The sequence below is a fragment of the Dermacentor silvarum genome, chromosome 5 (assembly GCF_013339745.2).
Source record: "Dermacentor silvarum isolate Dsil-2018 chromosome 5, BIME_Dsil_1.4, whole genome shotgun sequence".
In the NCBI taxonomy this organism is placed as follows: domain Eukaryota; kingdom Metazoa; phylum Arthropoda; class Arachnida; order Ixodida; family Ixodidae; genus Dermacentor; species Dermacentor silvarum.
The window spans coordinates 134,573,325-134,594,804 of NC_051158.1; positions in this window are offsets into that span (position 1 = coordinate 134,573,325).

Genomic DNA, 21,480 nt, shown 5'->3' on the forward strand with positions numbered 1-21,480 from the left:
TAAAGCCATCCTTCAAAGAGTTAATCCGTACGGGGCAGATGCACTCTTCGTTGACGCGGCCAAATACGGCAGCGAAAACAAGTTTGCAATCTCGGTCGTAGACGCGCGCGGAACGCTGATTAGCGCTGCATCCGTTTGCACTAAGCACGCAAACGAGGCGGAGGAAACCGCGATAGCCTTGGCGCTTAACGCTGCCAAAGGCCCAACGACTGTTTTCTCCGACTCACGCACTGCCGTCAGGGCCTTCTCGTCAGCCCTAGTGTCTAAGCGCACGGCTAGCCTAGTCAACAAATCTCTTGAAAACACTGCGGATAACGAGACAGGAGGTCACCACATCGTCTGGTTCCCGGCCCACGTTAAAGGCGTAGTTAATCAAGCGGGATGCAACCCCAACGAGCAGGCCCACTGCCTAGCGCGTGAATTCACGAACCGCGCCCGGGCTAGCGGTCCAGCTCTCTCACAGGATTGCTCCCCTAAAGACCCTCTTATCACCTTTAACGAGATCACATCCCACTACAGACTGAGCAGAAGGAAATTTCCTCCCCCTCACCCAAAATTAAACAGGGCTCAGTGTGTCACGTTCAGGCTCTTACAGACGAGATCGTACCTCACCCCCAGAGCGCTCAATCGGATAGATTCTAACTTCCCGCAATCGTGCTCCAAATGTGGGCACGACTTCTGCTCTTTCGATCATATGCTCTGGCTGTGCCCGTCCAACGCGGGCTCTGATCTACACGACAAGTCCAAGTGGGACGCCCTACTGCAAAGCGCGGACTTTACGCACCAACGACAGGCCGTCCAGAGGGCCCGCGACGTCGCCGAGAGTCACCAGCTCCCGGTTCCGTCATGGGCGGAGCCACCAACTTGATTGGGGTGCCTTCGGCTCCCCCAATCTTTTTCCTCAGGACCTTTTAATAAAGTTCTTGTCAACTGTCAACTTGCTGCTCCAGTCTCGGGGAGCACAGACTCGCGTGTGACCGCATTATCGCCCTACCGTAAAATTGTGCATGAATCAACACTGATTGATGACTCAATCATCGGCGACTCTGCAAGGCCAACGCGACATAGTAGCCGCTTGAACATTTACCCAGTTCTTTTTTTTTTCAGTCTATGACGATAGATTGCGAAACAGCCTGGATGGCGTACTGCTCAACCGAGCATTCAAAACAATTTCTATCGAACTACCGAGCCATATTTGCTGCTAGGTGTTGCTATGTTTTTTTTTTTCTTTTTTTATGCCGATGAATAACAGTGCACTTGTTTATTCGATTCGCACCTGTTAGTGCTTTGTGTTGTAAAAGACAGTAGTATTCGTAAATATATAAATGAAATAAATATTATACGGGTATAATTATACAACCAATATTTCACTGCATTCGTGAGCTTTTAAAGCATCACGCGTACAAAATACAATTGACGGGATGTCGAATATCGGAGAAACTACGCTGATCTCGACATAAAGATTTAGGCTATAGCTCGAGCTGGTGGACCAGTTAGTCGACCATTCTTTCGGTTGCAGCTCAGGATAATAAAGCAAAAACATTCACCGCTGGCTCTGACAACTGCGGAGATTCACTAATAACTGAGGCTTATGGAATGACCCCACTTCAAGGCATGTCTTTGTTGTACCTGCAGCCGATGTTTTCGTCAGTGGTGGCGGAGGCGCGCAGCTTCGCAGTCGTCGATTGGCCCGCAACACCACAACTAAATTTCGACCTCTGGGTGGCTTAGGGGCCCCTTTACGGAACTATATCCAAATAATTGCTTTCAATCAATAACATTTTATGGTAGTTTTGTAATTCATCCATTACTTTATTTATTTGGTAACGCTCAGCGTAACTTGTTTGCGTTTTTTTCCCATAGCGAGTTACATGTTACCAGCTACGTTATTGACGAAACAAGCTGTAACAGGCGACGCAGCTGTGGGCTCTGTAATATGGAGTGAGGTTGCGTGGAACGGCCGCGGTACCTAAACGCTGTGGCCTGCGAATGCGCATGCTCACACAGGCAAACCCGAGAAGTCAGAATTATTTCTCCAACTTAAAGGCTAGTCGCGTGGCTTATATTATTCTCGGCAGTGCATCCTGCACCTCACCTTCGCTTTTTATTTATCAGCGGACAGTTATCCGACCTCAGTTTAGTAATTTCTCCGTCTAGTGCTCGTACGGCAGAGCAACGCACTTCCCATCATCGCGCACATCGATCGAGTTTTCAGTCTCACTTTCAACGCCCTTAAAATTAAACGAGGGAAGATGACCAGAGAAAATGTTAGAGAAATTGTTTAGATGGGTGGATGGATGAAAAAATGTCGCAGTTTCGCCGGAAAGGCGAAGCATCCATTGCGATAGAAAATTAGTAGAGAGCTATTCGGAGTAGGGATAGTGGTTTTATCGGCTGCATAAACTTGGACACATTCGCTTACTAACTGAATTAACAATCGTGGTGTCAGCGCGCACAAGCAAACATGAATAGATCACACTGAATGACCACAGACAACGACTGTCAAAACGCTGGCAGCAAGCGCAGCCGCCGCAGCGGCCGAAGGTTCGCGCGGTCTATCACTTCAACGGAAACTGAGCGGCGAATGCACAACGCATACAAAGGTCACAGCCGTGTGGAGATAAGAGATGGTGTGGGCGACCGCCAAAGCAGGGCAAAGTGCAGAGGAGTTGTGCAGAGAAAAAGTTGTTGGCAGAGGAGAAGCTGCTCCGCCTCTCCCCCCTCCTTCCCGCGCTGCCTTCCCGCTTTCTTGCTTTCGCGTGGGAGATTGAGTGGCAAGATACGCCTTTGGTGCCGGAGCACAGCGCCGCCCCGCCTTCCTCCCTCCCATACCCTCATGGCCTTTCGCGCGACGGTCGATTTGGTTTCCGCCGTGCGTTCGCTCTCCGTGATAGCGCGCGGGGAGTTTGCCCTAGTGATAGCGCGCGTCCCCTAGTGATAGCGCGCGCTTTCGCTCGCGCATACGGCGCGCGGCGACGATCTTATCGCCCTTAAAAAATCTATACGGAACCTCACGGCGACGACGACGGCAGAAATCCGGTTGAAGTGTCCATATAATTGCTATCGCAATAAAACTTTATTAGGGTCCTTTAGGGCGCGCGCTCGTGCGCAGCCGGCCGCTCCCACGTCGGGACAGAGCTAGAGGCCGAGCCTCCCCACCACGTCGCGAGCCCGTTGGACAGCCCATAACTGCTCTTCAAGGTTGGGGCTGCGTAGAACCGCATCCCAGCGTGAAGAAGTGTTGCTTTCATCGCCGCGTAACGCGGGACACCACCAGAGCATGTGAGGTAAGCTCGCTAAGTCATTGCGTAGTGCACATGCATTTGTTGTCTGAATTTCGCGGTAAATCTTGTGAAGAAGTAGGGGGTTTGGGTATGCCCCCGTCTGTAGAAGCCTTAGTGTTAAAGCCTTAGGTCTATTGAGTTTACAATGTGGGAAGGGGTAGATCCTCCGAGCTAAGTACAAGTGCTTAGTAATTTCGTTGTACGAGGGAGGAGAGTCCCGATTGTCAGTATACCCAAAACGCTTCTCAGTAGCTACGCGGTTGATGATCCCTCGCGCAGCACTGTGTGCCGACTCATTGAGGTTAAGCGGGGTACCCTCAATCTGTCCCGTGTGGGCTGGAAACCAGATGACTATGTGTAGCTTGATCTCCTTGATTCCTAGTACCCCTGGGGCCAGCTCGGATATGGTCTACGCTAACCGCAGCGAAAGCCCGTCCGTCGGCGTAGCGCGATGCGTTTACGAAACTGTGTCGTGTGGCCCAGCCCAAAACTGGGCCACACGACACCTTTGCCACGGTACGAGACCTACGCGGCGGCACACCCATGAGCAGACGCCACGACAGCAAAACCGCCATTGTGCCTCGACAACATGGCCGCTACAGCGAAAAGTACCACATGACTTATTCCACACTTTTCTCCTTTTGCGCGGAGTGTGTAAGGCCTCGCCGTTTTTTCCTTCTTCCATGTCTGTTCGCAAATGCCCGTTCACGAGCCTTTTTACAGGAGGGCCTTCGCGCGCACCCGACGTCTTCCCACGTTGTGTTCCGGATGTACGTTTCGTCGGATCGGGGCGACAGTGATGCGGTCCCGCTGCTCTCGAGGGATGCTGCAGAACTTTGTTTTGACTACTGTGGGAGGAACGCCCAGCTCCTGCAGGATGTGTCTTCCAGCTTGTGTGGATATGTCTTCCAGCCTGCGCTTCCGCTATTTCCTGTAGCGTTATATGCATGCCGAGTTGAAGTAAGCGTTCCGTGTGTGTATATATGGGGAGGCCGAGAGCTCTCTTGATTGCCTTCCTGATTAATGCGTTGAGCTTATCCCGCTCCGATCTTTGTCAGGTGTGCACGGCCGCGACGTAAGTTAAATGGCACAATACGAATGCATGTACAAATGTCACGAGGCTGCAGAGGACGCACTCAAAGAGGCAGGGCAGCTTGTTCTCTTGACTGTATTTGTGCAATGCTTACTTTGAAGTAACTTAAGAGTAATCGATTACTTTTCTTTAATTTCTCAGTTAATTTTGTGGTGCGCTAAGTGGTCATTGGATTCAATTACCTTTTTGAATAAAACAGTTGCGATTGCAATCGGCTACCTCTTTTTCTGTAACGTGTACAAGTCTGATTAGAACGCTGACTGCCCCTGTCGGTGCTCGTCATCGACAGGTTTCTTGTGTTCACTCATCTGTGAACGACCTTGACGATGACCGCCTTCTCAACACGTTCTTTCATTGCAATTTTCAGCAAGCATATCTATCGTAGAATGAATGACAGCGCGCCTGTATGGGCTTCTTTTCAAGCTCAAAATTTTAGTCTTCAATGTCAGCTAGAAGAGAGTGCGCTTTGCAGTGTTAAAACGCAGTTTTTTGCTGCAAACTCTCCCAGGCTTTGTTTGTTGCAGATACTCAGCCGAATAGCTGACGCACATAAAAAAAGTGGTCGCAGTTTCACCTGAAAGGCGAAGCATCAATTGCGATAGCAAATTTGTAGAGAGCTATACGGAGTAATGATAGTAGCTTTATCAGCTGTATAAACTTGGACATGCAGCAGCACCGGCAACACGCAGAACTAATGTCGACGCCGTCGGCGTTTTGCCCGCGTTCGCACAAAATGCGTGCGGCGTTGCCGACTGTTGCAGGAGCCTCTGATATAAATAGGCACTTGGTGCCACAGCTAAACGTCACCTCCCTTCCCTCCCCCTTCCCCCCCCCCCCCCTACTGACTTTCGCGCGTCGGAAGAAGGCGCGTTTGCTCTACATATATGGTGATTGTAAAGTAGGAAAGAGACGCCTACTTCTGCAGCCCTTAAGGAAGCACGGCGCAGAACGCGCGTTATTTGTTCTCCGCCGTGGGTTCACTCCCCGTGAAAGAGCGCGTCCCTCGCGCCCTTTCACTCGCACATACAGCGTTCGGCGGCGCGCGGCGACGATTTCATCTCCATTGACGTCATACGGAATCTCACGGCGACGCCGACGGCAGAAATCTGCTTTGGAGTGTCCGTATAATTGCTATCGCAATAAAAAATCAAGGCAGAACTCATGTCCCCATGACTCGACGGTAATGCGTTGAGCATTGGACCTATGTAGCGCCACATCATATTTCTTAGGTCACATTTATTTACCATCTGGCGGTCATTCTGAGACTTCCGTTGCATCAGCTATATGCGACGTAATCGAAAAGTGGCCTCATCGATTGTCAGCACAAAAGTTTTGGCGGTTCCTTCGGACAACTGCTTGAGCGAACCATTCAAACACTTCAGTTTGTTTTACTTCGCGAATGTGTCCTGCCCTCTCTGATGTTCTACTATATTTTTTCTTTATCTTTATTCCCCCCTTTGTCCTCTCCTCCGGCACATGGTAGCAAACAGAACATTGCGATATAGTTAACCTGCCTGTATTTCCCTTTATTCTTCTCTCTCTCCGCTATTGTCTGACTTGGCTATGGCACTCGCTTGCCAAGGTCGCCCATCAGCATTGCGAGCTGACGACCACTGTAGCTCGCCGACGGAGTGACGACCGTGTAATTACGAAGAACGAATCGCGTCAATGGAATGACAAAGGCAGTATAACGACGACTACGTGGCTACAAACGGATGACGACGACAGGACGCCAATGCGATGACGTTGCTGAATTGATGACAATGGTAAAAAAATCACCGCATATCCACGAAGTGAATGATGATTAGTGGGCGAAGCACCGGGGGATCATTCGGGTAAACCACAGCTACGGACGAGAGAGAAAGAGAGCGCGCGTCGGGAACGAACGCCCTTGTGCAATGCAGCGCCCCTTGCAACGTACGAGAAAGAGAGCGCGCGTCGGGAACGAACGCCCTTGTGCACCGCAGCGCCCCTAGCTACGGACGAGAGAGAAAAAAATGTGGTTGATCCCTCTTATATAGGAATCGGTATAGAACACGAAAGTGAAACGTGTCTTCACAGAAGTAGTGTAATGTTTATTGCACATTGATATATAATGTCTATTGGTGTTTTGTGGCTAAAGCGCCCTTAGGCGTTGATGCACCCACGCTGACGCCTGGTGGCACGTCTCCTCCATCACGACTACCAACGTCGATGACCATGAGCAACCGTCGTGCATATGGAAGCTGCACTACGCTGCACACGCTAGCACAACGCGAAAGACGAAGCACGTAACTGACACACTAATACAACGCGCAAGACAAAGCACGTAACTGAATCGTCACCGAGTCAAATCAGCGCGTACAGCGCGTCGTAATTGCAGCCTCCGCGATCAACTTCAGAAACATTTTCAGAGCTAATTGCGGAGGCCACGCTCCGCTGTGCTGAGTACGGTGAACGCCACCTAGGTGGCGTTGGTAGTGCTTCTTGATGCCAGCGTCCCTTCGAATGCTGGCATCGAGGCGTCTTAGTGCTGAGACCACCGAAGCGTTCACTGTCGGTATAGTGCCTAGAATATACTTACGAGTGTGCCGACCGCGGGCTTTCCGGTGGCACGGAGAATGATGCCTTCCGCCGGCGGCCACCAGACGGCGATAGCCGTACGGACCGTGCTATGCCGAGCGGCGTCTCTAGCCAACGCGCGCGTGTGCGACAGACGCCAATGGACTGTCCCAGCCCGTTTCGTTCTGCGGAACGTTGGTTGAGGTGCAAAGCGTAATCGAAAGAATATGATTTTGTTGCACTTACAAACGATCGTATGCACAGTTATCATTATAACGCTACACGATACGGGGTGTTTCTGCGAAAAATACCAATAAATAAATACGTGGTTTCCGAAGAAGTGTAACTTTTTTCCACAGTAAACTATTATATGCGAGACATGTCCACAAATGCTAAATTCACACCAAGTTGTATCTAATTACCATAAATTAAATTAATTACCATAAATGAAGGTAATTAAACAGGGCACATTTTCATAGACGACACACCGTCAACTAATTTTGAACGAGCGCTCAATGTAGCAATTATTAAAGTGTTTCTCACAAGCGACAGCCGCCAGAGTTAGCCTTCGATCTGCACTCTTATATTCTTCTCCCACTCGGCAAAACGTTCTGGCCAGTCAGCAGGCGCGCTGAATAATGAGACTTGCTCGTTATTTGAGCGGTATCCAGTTGTACAATATGGGACAAAACAGGTGCTGTGTTTACGCCTCGTTTTCTGCGACGACATGTCGGTTCCGTCCGTGAACAAACACAAGTACGAACCATGCGCACAGAAAAGAACCCCAGCAATGACGTGCGGAGGCACCACACGCTACTTGCTCGAAAGCAACAACGCGCCGCAACCGACTGCGCTTACGAACGCGCATCCGAAGTGCACCCGAAGCGCAAGCGACGCGTGATGCGCAAGCGACGCGTGATGCGCCGCTCGGTTAGCACGGTCCCAAACAGTGTCGCCGTCTGGGGGCCTCCGGCGGAAGGCATCACCGGCAGTGCCAGCGTCTCCCATTGGAAACTCCCGGCGGTCGGCACACTAGTAAGTATATTCTAGGCACTATACTGTCGGTGCGCGTTAGTGTCATAATGCAGTACTTCTCTTTTCTGCTCGTAGGCGGCGGCACCGCCCCGAGCAAGAGCGCGGGTACACGGAGGAGTGTTAGATATATAAGGCGCGTCTGTATAGCTGTCTGCAAATGCGCTTGTGGCGCAATGGGTTAAACGCTCGGCGATCTATCGTCGCGGACCGAGAGGTCGTGGGTTCGATTTCCAAATTTTGCATGTTTGTGGAACTTTTTCTTCTGGTTTCTTTCTATGTATTATGTTCGTGTATGTTCGTGTGACGTATTTCCGTGACGGAAATACGTCAGTGAAGTCTTGGTGGACCCCGGCATAAAACACTTTCGTGTTAAAACGCCGGAAGCGTTCTCCGGAAGCCGGAAGCTGGCTTCCGCAAGCGGAACCGGAAGTGGAAGCGGAAGTCGGCTTCCGGAGCTTGGCGTACATATACTATATATATATATATATATATATATATATATATATGCGTATACATACATAGCGGTCTCCATGCCAACCAGAGCTACGGACTACGAGGGACAAGGCTCGGCCCTAAGGTGCTTCGCCCCTAAAGGATAGCGTGAGTATGATGGGCACGCTGACAATGGTATGACGACGAATCCGTGACGATGTTGATAACACAACAGCATGTCGACGATGGCACGACTGCAATGGCACGGCACGATTGTGCAACGGCGACGGCAGGTCAGAGTCGGATGTCGAAGTTAGAAGCACGACGATGTAACGACCGTGACGGCATCACGACACCAACAGTACGGCGACGATTGTATGACAACGACTGTATGGCGATGAAGCAATGATGACAATGACATGACAGTGGTATGGGCACAATGAGAGACGACGAGTGTATGACGACACTAGCATGAAGACGATAGCATGAGGAGAGTCGGATGACAAAGCTGGAATGACGACGATACAAAGACCATGACAGCAGCATCACCACGAGCGCATGCATACCTTGTGGCCCTAGCTATTGGAAAAAAGTCCGCCTCCATTGCACGCTGTGAAAGTGTATGTACAGCGAAGCTGGTGCGGTCGTTAGACGAGTGTCACCCCAGGACTGACGTTAGACGACGTCGCACATGCACCGCCACCGTAAGTGACGTACGTCACGCGCGCACACGTGTGCGGAAGTGCTGCATACATCCTCATTCGTCTAGGCCAAGCGCGAGTGCCTGATTGAACTAAATTATCGTTTAAAAGCAAATGGCGTCAGACAATGCGTAAAGTACAACTTAGACACAAGCTGCAGGCACGATAGCTTCGGATTGTAATACGAATATACGAGAAAACAACCCTGTTACCCGGAAACTGAAAGACAAAGCCCTTCACCATCTGCCGTTTGATGTCCATCCTCAGTCATCCTTATTCTTGTAGGCCCTGTACGTGCCATAATGTCGATTACGGTCGCAGAATACGCTGTCCGACATATGCAACGGGCAGACCACCCACGCAACAAGGACAGGTACGTACATTGTGTGCACACGATCGTCACACGTGCACGAATGGTTGCGAAAGTGCAGCATATGTCCTCATTCTTGTAGACCCTCCGCCTGGCGCAAGTGCGTCATAAAACTAATTGATTTTCTCAAAATAAACTGTCTCACAAAATTCGTACAGTACGGCTTACAGGCAACCTACAAACGTCACAGCATCGGACCGTAATTCGAGTATACGAGAAAAAAATGTCACAATTTCGCCCTAAGGGCGAAGCAATGAATGCGATAGCAACACAGAAATGTCATACGAAGCAAGGTGAGCGGCTTTGGTAGCAATATGAATTGTAGTAAACATGAGCTGATTAAGTAAGCAGGTGTGCTGCGGCGTAAGTAGACCGACATGAAGAGAGAGTCGATGACCACGAGAAGGCGCGTGTGAAACGGTGGTGTTGATGAGAAGCGCTGCCCGTGGGCAGCGCGTGCGAAGGGACACACCTGTAGCGCTGCACTGCCGATCCGGGCAGCATTGCATGTGTAGCGTGCGTTGGAAAATGTGGCCCGACGATTACTAACTGTGGTGTGAGCGCGCACAAACAAACATTAATAGATCACACTGAGTGACTGCAGACAACGACTGTCAAAAACGCTGGCAGCAAGCGCATATACGCCGCACCGGGCGAAGGTACGTGCGGTCTATCGCTGCAACGGAAACTGAGTGGCGAAAGCACAGCGCATAAAGGTCAGAGCCGTGTGGCGATAAGAGACGGTGCGAGCGAGCGACGAGCGCGGTTGTTGGCAGAGTACAAATGCGCCCCCCCCCCGCTCCCTCCAGCGCTCGCTTCCCGCTTCCTTGCTTGCGCGTGGAAGATTGAGTGCGTTCGCTCTCCGTGACAGCGTGCGTCCCCGCACGCTTCCGTTCGGGCATACGGCGCGCGGCGAAGCTTTTATCTATACGGAACCTCACGGCGACGGCGACGGCGACGCCGACGGCAGAAATCCGGTGGAAGTGTCCATATAATTGCTATCGCAATAAAACATAACTCTGTTACGCGTAAACTCACACCCCTTTTCCAGCTGGCGGTTTTTGGGTGAGCACGCCACGAAAACTCCCGACTAACTAGACGCTAACAGCGTCGCTGTAAAACTGGGCCGCACGACGCCTTCGCCACGGCACGAGACCTACGCGGCGGCACACCCATGAGCAGACGCCACGATAGCAAAACCGCCATTGTGCCTCGACAACATGGCCGCTACAGCGAAAAGTACCACATGACTTCCTCCACACTTTTCTCCTTCTGCGCGGAGCGTGTAAGGCCTCGCCGTTTTTTCCTTCTTCCATGTCTGTTCGCAACTGGTCGTTCACCGCTGTGTGCTGTCTCGTGTGCCTTCTGTGTCCGTGTCGTTTTGCCTGCGCTACAACGAATTACAGGAAGACCTATCAACAAGGCCATATACAATCGCTATCGCATATGCAGTATTCGGAATTCGGCTCCAGCGAAGTCGTCGCGTCATCGCAGAGAGACGCTCGCGCTGCCCGTGCTTAGCGTCAGCCTGTGTGTATATTGCTCGTAATTGTGCATTAGCGGTGCCTGCTCCCAGCCATATTATTGCGCCAAACGTAGCAGCAAGCCTCAAAACGTAGTAACGCAGCAACGTAGAAACCCGAAACCGCAAGTGTGCCCGTAAAGGAAGCGTCAAATGATCGGTGTGTAGTTACTGAACGTGGAATGGAATCTTTAACTACAATGATAGCGCTAGCCTGGTTAGTCCATCGTGGCGCGTGTGCTGTAATTATGTATAGAAGTCCTTTCTGCATATTTCGAAACGTGTAAAAGCCGACACCAAAAAATTCTTTTTGGAGGTGCACTCATTTGTGTACGCAGCATCACACCATTCTAACAGGTATGGGCGTCCTCAGCTGTCTCGTCCTGTGTCTCGCGCTGTTAGTGTACTGTGAACCAGTATCAAGTAGCCTTAAGTGCTGCAGTACGTAGTGCGGTGGCATAGCCCCACGGCAAACATTAAATACTTTCTTAAAGGGCCCCTAAACCACCTGAGATATTTTTTGAACATTTCAAGTAAACAAGCGCATCGAATTCAGAATGCCGTCACGATCAACGATACCAAACGCTGCAGCGCTATGCCCCGCGGGAGCGCCACAAAAAAAAAAAAAAAAAAAAAAAAAAAAAAAAAAAAAAACAATGCCGTCTTTCTCCCCTCGCCTTTCCGGTATCCCCAGCGGTTGTGACGATGTCAGCAGGGGGAATCTGGTGATGTCAACTGCGGAAACGATTTCCATTGGTTGAACAAGCACCAACGACTTCCGGTTAGTCTGCTAGCAGGTACGCGCGCTTTCTGCTCTTCCTCGTCGTGTTGCTCATTTGTGCGCCCTTGCGAATCGGTAATTACAGCCCGCAACGCAAGTGCCAAATCGCTCGCGTTCCAGCACAGTTGTGCTGAGCGGTCTGATTAGCGGCGCGAACAGAGTGCGACAGTGTTGGCCTTTCCTGACGTGCGCGCAACACAGGGTCTATAGCGGTACGCTTCGCATAATTCGGACCGGCACCGCAGCAACAACGCGTAGCCAAGAAACGCCGAGTCCACGTCCAGGCGCGTATCCAGGGGGGATGTCCGGATGTCCTGACCCCCCCCCCCCCCGCTCAGATTTTGGCAACGCCCCCTCGCAGACAGGGGGATGGCCCTGTCGCAAAAAATACGGCCACCAGCATTCTTCAAAATTATTTTTCGCGAGTACCAGTGGTATCAGCCATGTAGATGTAAAGCTAGCTCGCTCACAAGCTTAGTTGTATTCCGTAGGGGTGTGGTGCCGCGAAGTTGCCGTAGTTATTTTTTCTCATGAACACCTTGGACCTCCTGGCGCCGGCCGTGCCTTACTCGTCCCGCCGGTGGCGTCGAATGAACGAGGGGACGTCCCTTTTGCCAAGCACGCCGATGTCCGCGCGAGCGCCTTCGCGCCTGATCAACTTAAGTTCCCCATTGGGTTGTCATCGGTTCCGTCATTCGCTGTCATCGGTTCCGCGACCAACTTGCTTAATGAAAGAGATCTCTCGCTGAAATGTTCATATATAAATAATAACAACTAGCAGCTAAACTAAGAACTACGCATAGGCGACTTTTTTTAACTGTAGCACTCATTGTGATCACCATTACACGTTGACAATATCCAGTACGAGCCCAGTACCATTCATACGCTACAAGTATTTTTATTGTAACTTCGCAGTTTTATTGTCGTACATTAAGCATAGGAGGCTCAAACCCGCCGGATCCGTTTATCTGCGATGGCGTTCTCGCGGAGCGGGGCGAAGCCTCGAGCAGCGGCTGCGAAGTGGGGGAGCGTGACGTCAGCGGCCACCGCCAACGCGCGGGCCTAGGATGGCGTCGTGTGGTTAGAGAAACGGCAGCGTGGGGCTGGACCGGGGCCGCGGGACACAGCCACGGCGACGCAGTCGGGGCTCAGGAGCTGCAGTTGTCGCTGGCCAACTCGCGTACGTCCCCTCTTCGGTCCATGGTCCCTGAAGCTGCTGCCTCCCGTCTCCAGAGCACAGCTGGAGATGCAACTGCTTGGCGACAACGTCAGCAATGCCAGCTCATCATCGCCTGCGTCCCCTTTTTGTTCATTTCTTCTTTTTTTCTCTCGCGCTTCACGCGCTTCACGTGCTTCTCGCCTGTGGGTCCCTTGGCTGTTTCTTCGGCTAGCGTCTTCGTCTTTTTTCGCGTTATCATACGTCTTGCCGGTGACTCATGACACAGGTCCCCGTTTCAAGAGTTTTTTGCACAAAAAACTGCTCATCTCACGCTTATCACACTAGGTTCTAAATGAACGAACACACTGTCACTCCATATGTCCACTGTCCGTACATCACCTCACAGCACAAGATGATTAATCACTTCACTGCACTTAAACACAACGCTCTGCACAACAAAAAACAATATACACTGCTTGTCTGGTGTATTAACACCCGAACCTAAGTAGCTCTACTCAAGAAGTCTGCACCCACGTTTTCTCTCCCTTTAATATATTCGACATGAAAACAGTACTCTTGCAAAGCCAGGCTCCACCTCATTACTCTTTCGTTTGTTAACTTAGCCTTACTCAAGAATTGCAACGGCTGGTGATCCATTTCTACTCTGAAACATTTGCCAAACATAAATATGTAACCTTTTGATAGCTCATACCAATGCCAGACATTCTTTCTCCTTTCTAACTTCCTGGAAGGTCTGAAACCAAACCGCTGTACTTGTACAGTAGAACCTTCAGTACCGCATACTGTTTTTCCGAACGTGATGGTTTAATTACCACGTTTTCTACACCCACACTCTTTTTGAACCATGTCGCCTAGTCGTGCACGCCCCATTCGCCCTTTTGGTACCATTCTTTGGCACACATCACAAGACCTCACGTATCTCTTCACGTCACTCTGGATTCCGGGCCAAAAGAACTCTTCTGTAATCCTTGCTAGGGTATTTTTTACGCCCTGGTGCCTAGCCATGACACTGTGATGTCCTAATCCCATCACTGTCTCCCTAAAGGCTTTAGGTACAATAAGCTGCTGAGCCTCTCTGCCCGAGCTGAATACGGCTCTTCTATATAAAAGACCATTGTGCATAACAAATTCAAACGTAGTGCGGCTTCTTTTCCTTTTCATTATTTCTCCTATCTTCTTGTGGCACGATCTGACGGACGCGTCCTTGTCTTGTTCTTCCCTGAAATCAGCGGGCGTGATTTTTAACCACTGAATTGCAGGTGCCTTCAAGGCTGACATGGGTGCCTTGCTCTGGGTTTGGGCTCTGGTTCGTACAGCCGACGATATAACTGGACGGCATCCGCCAGCTGCCGCTTCTCGTGAAACGTTATTGTACAACTGTTGCTTGCGCACTTCTTTGCGTGGTTGCTCACCACAGTCATTCATCTCTCTATCTACGATAACTGTACTTCTCTTCCAGCTCCGATCTGGATCATCCACTCTCCGTACTCCAGATACATTTCCTAGAATCAGATCGTATAATGGCTCTTCAAGACACTTTGCTTTAAGCCACCCGGAATAATACGGCATGGAGACTTGGATACGGGCTTCAGGTAGGTACGTCACTGTGTTGTCAGCCAAGGTAACTTGCGTTAGCACTCCTGTCAGATCTTCGTCACGTATCAGGCTCCTCTTTACTAAAACTATATTTGTGCCGCTGTCTCTTAGCACTGTTGCCCGTTGTCCATGAACGTATCCTTCTACGACAGGTAGAGCTTGTTCCTTCGGGTCTTCTTCTTTCCGCTTTTCTCTCGGTACCTGTTGGTTCTCTTGAGTTTGGTTCACCTCTACACAGTTTGGTTGCGAGTCGGCTTCTCCAGACTTGCCTATTATGCACGCTGTTTTTTGTGATGTGCCTGACCTACACTCATCCGCACGGTGTCTCTTTCTATTGGATAATTGACACACTATTTGTTGGTGGGGGCGGCTGTTCCCTGCGCGACAGTTAACGGCACGGTGCCCGGTACGATTACAGAGGAAACACCTTAACTGGGGTGGGCGCACGCTTCCCTGAGGCTCGTATTTTGCATCGTCTACTTTCCCTCTGGCTAGGTCCTCTTTCATTCTTCCTAGGTTTCTCAGTCCCTGTGCCTCTAAAAATTGATCAGCATGTTCGGCTAGATCGTTGAGTGAATTCAACTTTCTCTCGTTTAGGAAGACACCGAGATTATTGCTACAGCAAGCTAAAAATTCCTCCCTGACCATGCAATCACGGACCCCCTCATAAGTCTTCGCGACATCGGCCATTTCCATCCACCGGTCAAAATAATTTGACAGGCGACACGCAAATTGCTTTCCCGTTTCTGCGTCTTCCGGCCTGCAGTTTCGGAATCGCTCGCGAAAACCTTCCGCCGTAAGTCGAAATCTTTGTAGCAGTGCCTTCTTAACCTTGTCATAGTCTAGGGAGTCAGAGGCGGTCATCCTCCCAAAGACACTCAGTGCCTCGCCAACCAGGCAAAGACTTAGGGCTGTGGCCCATTCGCTCCGGTCCCAGCCTTGTCCGAGGGCTATACTTTCGAACCGGTGCAAGTATGCATCCAAGTCGTCACGATTTTCATCGAAAGGTGCCACTAGCTTACGCGGACAGATTTTGTTGGCTTTTGGAGACTGCGAGCCGGAGGACACTGACGCCAAACTCTCGTCATCGCGGTGACACTCCGTTGCTAGTGCCAATCTCAATTTGAGTTCTAAAATTTCCTTCTCCCTAGCATGCATTTCCCGCGCCTCCGCACCTTCGGCCTCGCGTTCCACACGTTCGGCCTCGCGTTCCTTTTGAAAGATCTCTCTCTGTTTCTCAATAAATTTCAGGGCTTCGTCCTTCGAAAAACCCAACTCTTTCACTAAGGCTAGAGTCTTGTCCCAGTCCATTTCCGTACCACAAAAACTCAGTGACGGGGCAGGAAAAATCACTCCTGGCAGGCTCGCCAATTGTCACGAATTTCAGCGCTCCAGAAATGGACAGAGACAAAAAGCAAATACGTAGAAGAACATTTAATCTCAAACAGAAAGAATATAGAAGAAAAACAAACAGCAAACTACCCTGACACACTATAAGCACTATACATAGACAAACACTCCAAAAACTAGCTGTACATATAAAAACAAACAAGCCCTCAACTATATATTGTTCCTCCGCTCGACTAACCAACGCAAAGTCACGAACAAACGAACGTTCTGACCGTCGCCAGTCGTGCTGTCGGACTCCGGCCCAGCGTGGCAAGCAGCGTGCCCAGCGTGACTCCGGCCCAGCGTGGCCCAGCGTGGGCGTCGACCTCCGTCGAGAGCGATGAGGTTGTGGTCTTCCACAGAGACCCGCGTGGCACAGGACGCGGTCTGGGCCAGTCGGCCGTTGTGCCGCTGACGTGGCGTTGGCGATTGCCTTCGTGGCAAAGGGCAGCAACTGGTTACGGCAGCGTGGGGCTGGACCGGGCCCGCGGGACACAGCCACGGCGACGCAGTCGGGGTTCAGGAGCTGGAGTTGTCGCTGGCCAACTCGCGAACGTCCCCTCTTCGGTCCATGGTCCCTGAAGCTGCTGCCTCCCGTCTCCAGAGCACAGCTGGAGATGCAACTGCTTGGCGACAACGTCAGCAATGCCAGCTCATCATCGCTGCGTCCCCTTTTTGTTCATTTCTTCTTTTGTAGCGTTAGCTACACTGGCCTAGCCAAGCCCGTTTCGCGCGGCACATCAAGAGCCGTGCTGCGCATGCGCAAGGATCAGTGATGTCACACGGCTTGCGCACCGGAGCCACCGGAGCCGGCACCTCTCGCGCACTCCGCCGCCGCCGCGCGCGACTCACCGCCGCCGGTCGGCGCATTCCAGAGGAGTGACGTCGTAGCCGTGGTAGACGCACTGGCGCCGGCGCGCGCTCGCTGTGCAGTCGCCGTCTGACACTGCGCTGGAGCCGCTGCGCTTCTGACTGGCGTTTGCCAGTGTGGTATAGCCATGGAGAAGGAGAGCGCAAATGCTGCTCAACAGCGCAGAAGAACGGAGAAGCTTGACTCATCGGATCACGAAGTAGTTGCCTGGCAATTAGCGGTTGAGCGTAGGAGACAGCCAGGAAAGCTAAGAATAATCAGCTGAACCTTTGCTAACGCTACGTATATCCTGGCATAGCCGAGCTAAGCCACTGCAACTTTTTTTTCTCTCGCGCTTCACGCGCTTCACGTGCTTCTCGCCTGTGGGTCTCTTGGCTGTTTCTTCGGCCAGCGTCTTCGTCTTTTTTCGCGTTATCATACGTCTTGCCACACGCACCACGATGATATGGACACACGCACCACGATGACAATAAATACCCAACATTAACGAAAGACTGCGCGTTTCTAACGCGTTTGTGCTAGCGCGTTACGGCCCGCGTAAGAAGTTGGTGTAAGACGCTGTGGCCTCTCCGCCTTACCCCCGTATTCTTAAACGCTGATGGCGTCGGCAAACGCGGTGCACGTTCCGGCATGTGTAAACGGCTGCGTAAGACGCTGTGGCCTCTCCCCCTTACTAGAGAGTACTGCACGTTTCTAACGCGTTTGTGCTAGCGTCCCCTTAAGCGGGAGATGGTGCAATTATAATGAAGGGCGCTGTTATAAAATAGGAATGACGTCACATATGGCGCGTGTCATTGGTGGAAGTCAATCGTTCGATTTAGTGCGGCAAGACTGGGCGAATTAAACGGAAGATTCACGGTTTACCGATGATTCCCTCCGGAGCTTCGCCCACTCATCATCATTCACCCCGTGGATATGCGGTGTTTTTTCTACATGCTGACCTAGCCGGACGCCCATATCGTGCTCAAGACTTCAGAGATGCTCTCCGGAAGATTATAGACTTGCAAGAAATAATCTCAATCGGACAATTCCAGATGTCCCACGTCTGGATGGTGACATTCAAATCGCCTTCTGCAAAAGCCAGATTAATCACCTGCGGTGAATTTCTGGTCAAGTTTAAGAGATGTGCTGTGATTGATCCAGAGCCAGCGGAAGTAAAGATTCAGATGCTATGGCTTCCTGAACATTTAGAGGATGCTTACATATGCGAGGCACTACAGACTTTCGGAAAAATGCTGTCAATATCCAAGGAAAGCTGGAAAGTATCAGATATGGAAGACATGCGAACTCTCAATCGAGATGTTGTTCTGTCACTTGCTGATAGTGTCAGTGTCGCCGATATCCCACACTTACGGACAGTCTGCGGAATACAAAGTCTTCTACTCTTCCCTGGAAGACCACCACTGTGCCTTAGCTGCCACAAAATTGGCCACATTCGCCGTCACTGTCGCACGCCTAGGTGCGACGATTGCCGACGCTTTAGGCACACGACTGCAGACTGTGTAGTAACGTATGCTGACAAGCTGCGACATTGCACAAGACCGTCAGATGACGCACTGCAAGAACACATCATGGATGTCACAGAGGTCCTAGATGCAAAGGGAGATCTGCCAGCTGACACCAGCGAAGTTCCGCCATCGGTCAGCGCAGAAGCTAGCGAGACTGCATCTACTGAGATCACAACGGCGCAGTCTGAGCCTGTGGAAGAGACCACAAAGAAGAGTGAAGAGCCAGATATCGTTGAGGCAGTTAGCAGCAAAATCGCAAAAGAAGATATTCCAGTTGCAGAAATCGCCACTGCTCAGCTACCGAACCAGTGTCCTACCCCTATAGAGAACACACTCTCCAACAACACTTTGCTGAAGCGCCGTGCCTCGACAACCTCCGTGTCGAGTGAAGAGAACAGCACGCCAAGCGCTTCCAGACAACTGCGTCGCCGACGTTCACCTAAACACAAGGAGAGACACCGACGGTCAAGATCTAGAAGGTCTGGTGTTGGTGGAGGAGAGGAATCTCCTTCGTCCTCCGCGCCTGGTCTCATGCAGCATTGACAAGAAACGGTGTGTAGGCAACATGGCGCTCTCGCAGCAACTATATTTCGCAACACTTAATGTACGAGAGCTTCGGTCCCGACAGAAGAAGCTGCAGCTACGCCGACTGTTATCTAGCAAACGACTCGACTTTGTCGCCATTCAGGAGACAAAGATCAAAAGCGATGAAGACACTGCGAGGGCATTAGAGCCCTTTTTGTCCGAGTACAATGTTTGTGTGTCTCATGCAGTTGGGTTATCGGCACGTTGCTTTTTGTTTTTGAGGAAGACCCTTCCATATACCGCATCACTTATAATGTAGACTCTGAAATGCGGTGGATATGTTGTGATATTTTGTTGCGTAGCGTACCATGGCGCATCGTTAACGTTTATGCGTTCAATGATTCCGCAAAACGAATTGCTTTATTTGAAAATCTAGCTCCTTTATTGGATTGTGGCCGTACTGTCCTTACTACTGTACTCTTAGGAGACTTCAACTGCGTGTGCGACGTGAATGACCGTTCATTACGTAACACTCATAAGGACAAAAGTAGTGAAGTGCTATTTAGCATCACTGAAAATGCGGGCTTCATAGATATAGGAGCATCGGGGCAAATATATTGTTCATATACGCACACTCAAGGAAGTTCACATTCTAGACTCGATCGTATATATGTTTCGACATCGTTGATTTCTAGAAGTCTCCTATGCAAAACTCACTCTATTTCGTTCTCCGACCAGTGTATGGTAATTACGCGGCTAGGAGGATGCACTCATGCTAGTTTCTGGCCTCATTGGGCACTCTGGAAGTTAAATTCATCTCTAATTGGTGATAAAATGTTTACTGATCAGGTATGCTTAGCACTGAAAAATTGCTTCTCTCTTGATTTGCCACTATTCGCTGCATCGGAGCTTTTTAAGCAAGAAATGAGATCAGTTGCCATTGAACTTGGTTCTATTAAGCCGTTTTACAAAAAGTATGAAGAGAAGAAATTGTTGAAAAGTATTTACAGCCTTTATGAGCTTCAATGTGAATCTCCTGGAATGTACGCTGATGACATTGCAAATGTTAAATGTGACTTGCAAAAGTTTGACGCAGTGCGCTATAGAGGCGCCCGTGTTCGGTCACGTAATAACCGCGCCTTGCTTTTTGAGAAGCCGACCCACCAGGCTTTGATTGATGAACTCCGCCCCGCTTCTGCGAAAGTTATTACCGACATGTATTCGAAAGACGCATTAGTAACTGACACGAGTGATATTGTGTCTCAGTTCGAAGACTTCTATTCGGTGCTCTTCAGTGATGCTTCTGGAGACCAGAATATTAAGCTTCTACAATACTTTGTGTCTTTAATAACTTCTCTAACTGATGAAGACTGTTCAGTAATTAGCGGTCCCTTTACTAAACAGGAGGTAGAGGTTGCCATTTATCAGTTACCCATGCCGAAAACTCCCGGTCCCGATGGCATTTCGGGTGAATTTTATAAAACCTTTAAGTCCATTCTTACGCCTGTTCTATTTAAGATATTTTGACAAGTTTTGAACTAGAGGATTTACCACTGTCTTTCACAAAAAGTCACACAGTGTTAATACCTAAAAGTACGGACAGAGAAAAATTACGTTCTGTTGCTCGTTATAGACCGATTACATTGCCAAACGTTGATTACAAAATTTTTGCTAAAATTTTGTCAAATCGGTTGCCGGTAGCGATTTCTATTCTTATTGGCCCTCATCAAACATGTAATATCAAAGGCCGTTCTATACAAACTAACATACACGTCGCGCGCACAGTTCTTGAGTACTGTTCGACTTCTCATGATCAACTTGCAATGCTCCAGATTGACCTAGCAAAGGCATTTGGTCGGGTCCGTTATTCGTTTTTATTTTCTCTTCTAGAACACGCCAATGTAGGATCCACAGTGTTTAATGGCGTTCGACTTTGTTATAGTCATTGTACAACCCGCTTTGTTGTCAATGGAAGGCTCTCAAATCCCGTCCACATCCGTTCTTCCTTGAAACAAGGATGCCCTATGTCCCCGCTCCTCTTTGCCCATTACTTAGAACCACTCTGAGCATTTTGAACTGCAGCAGTGTTCGTGGTTTTAATTTTTTTGGTAATGACGTAAAAGTGTTAGCATACGCTGACGATATTGCATTCTTCTTCAAAGACAAGCCCAGCATCGATAACACCATTTCTATTATAGAAGAGTTTGGTTCTGTTTCCGGTGCGCGGATGAATAGGCCGGCACAATAGTTGAGCCGCAGCTTCGAGGTTTATTTTATGCGGACGACATTGCGTTGCTTGATAACAGACAAAGTGATATGCAACGTCTGGCTGATATCTGTGGAGAAAAATGTCAAAATTTAGGTTTTATGGTTTAGTCTCGTTTTATTACATTCAATGAAAACAGTGAACAGACAGTGTTAATACAGGGCCAGGAAATACCTCAGGTAAAAGAATACAAATACCTTGGTGTATGGATAAAGAGCTCAGGGCTATGGTTTGGACATTGGGCCATTACACCATCACATTATCCTGGCATTGAGTGGTCCTGTGTGCCACTGAAATATCTAGGAGTTCCACTGCATGCCTACAAGTTCAGTGCACACTACTGGAGAGAGCGCGTTCCAGCCCTCCGGCGCTACACAAATACCTTT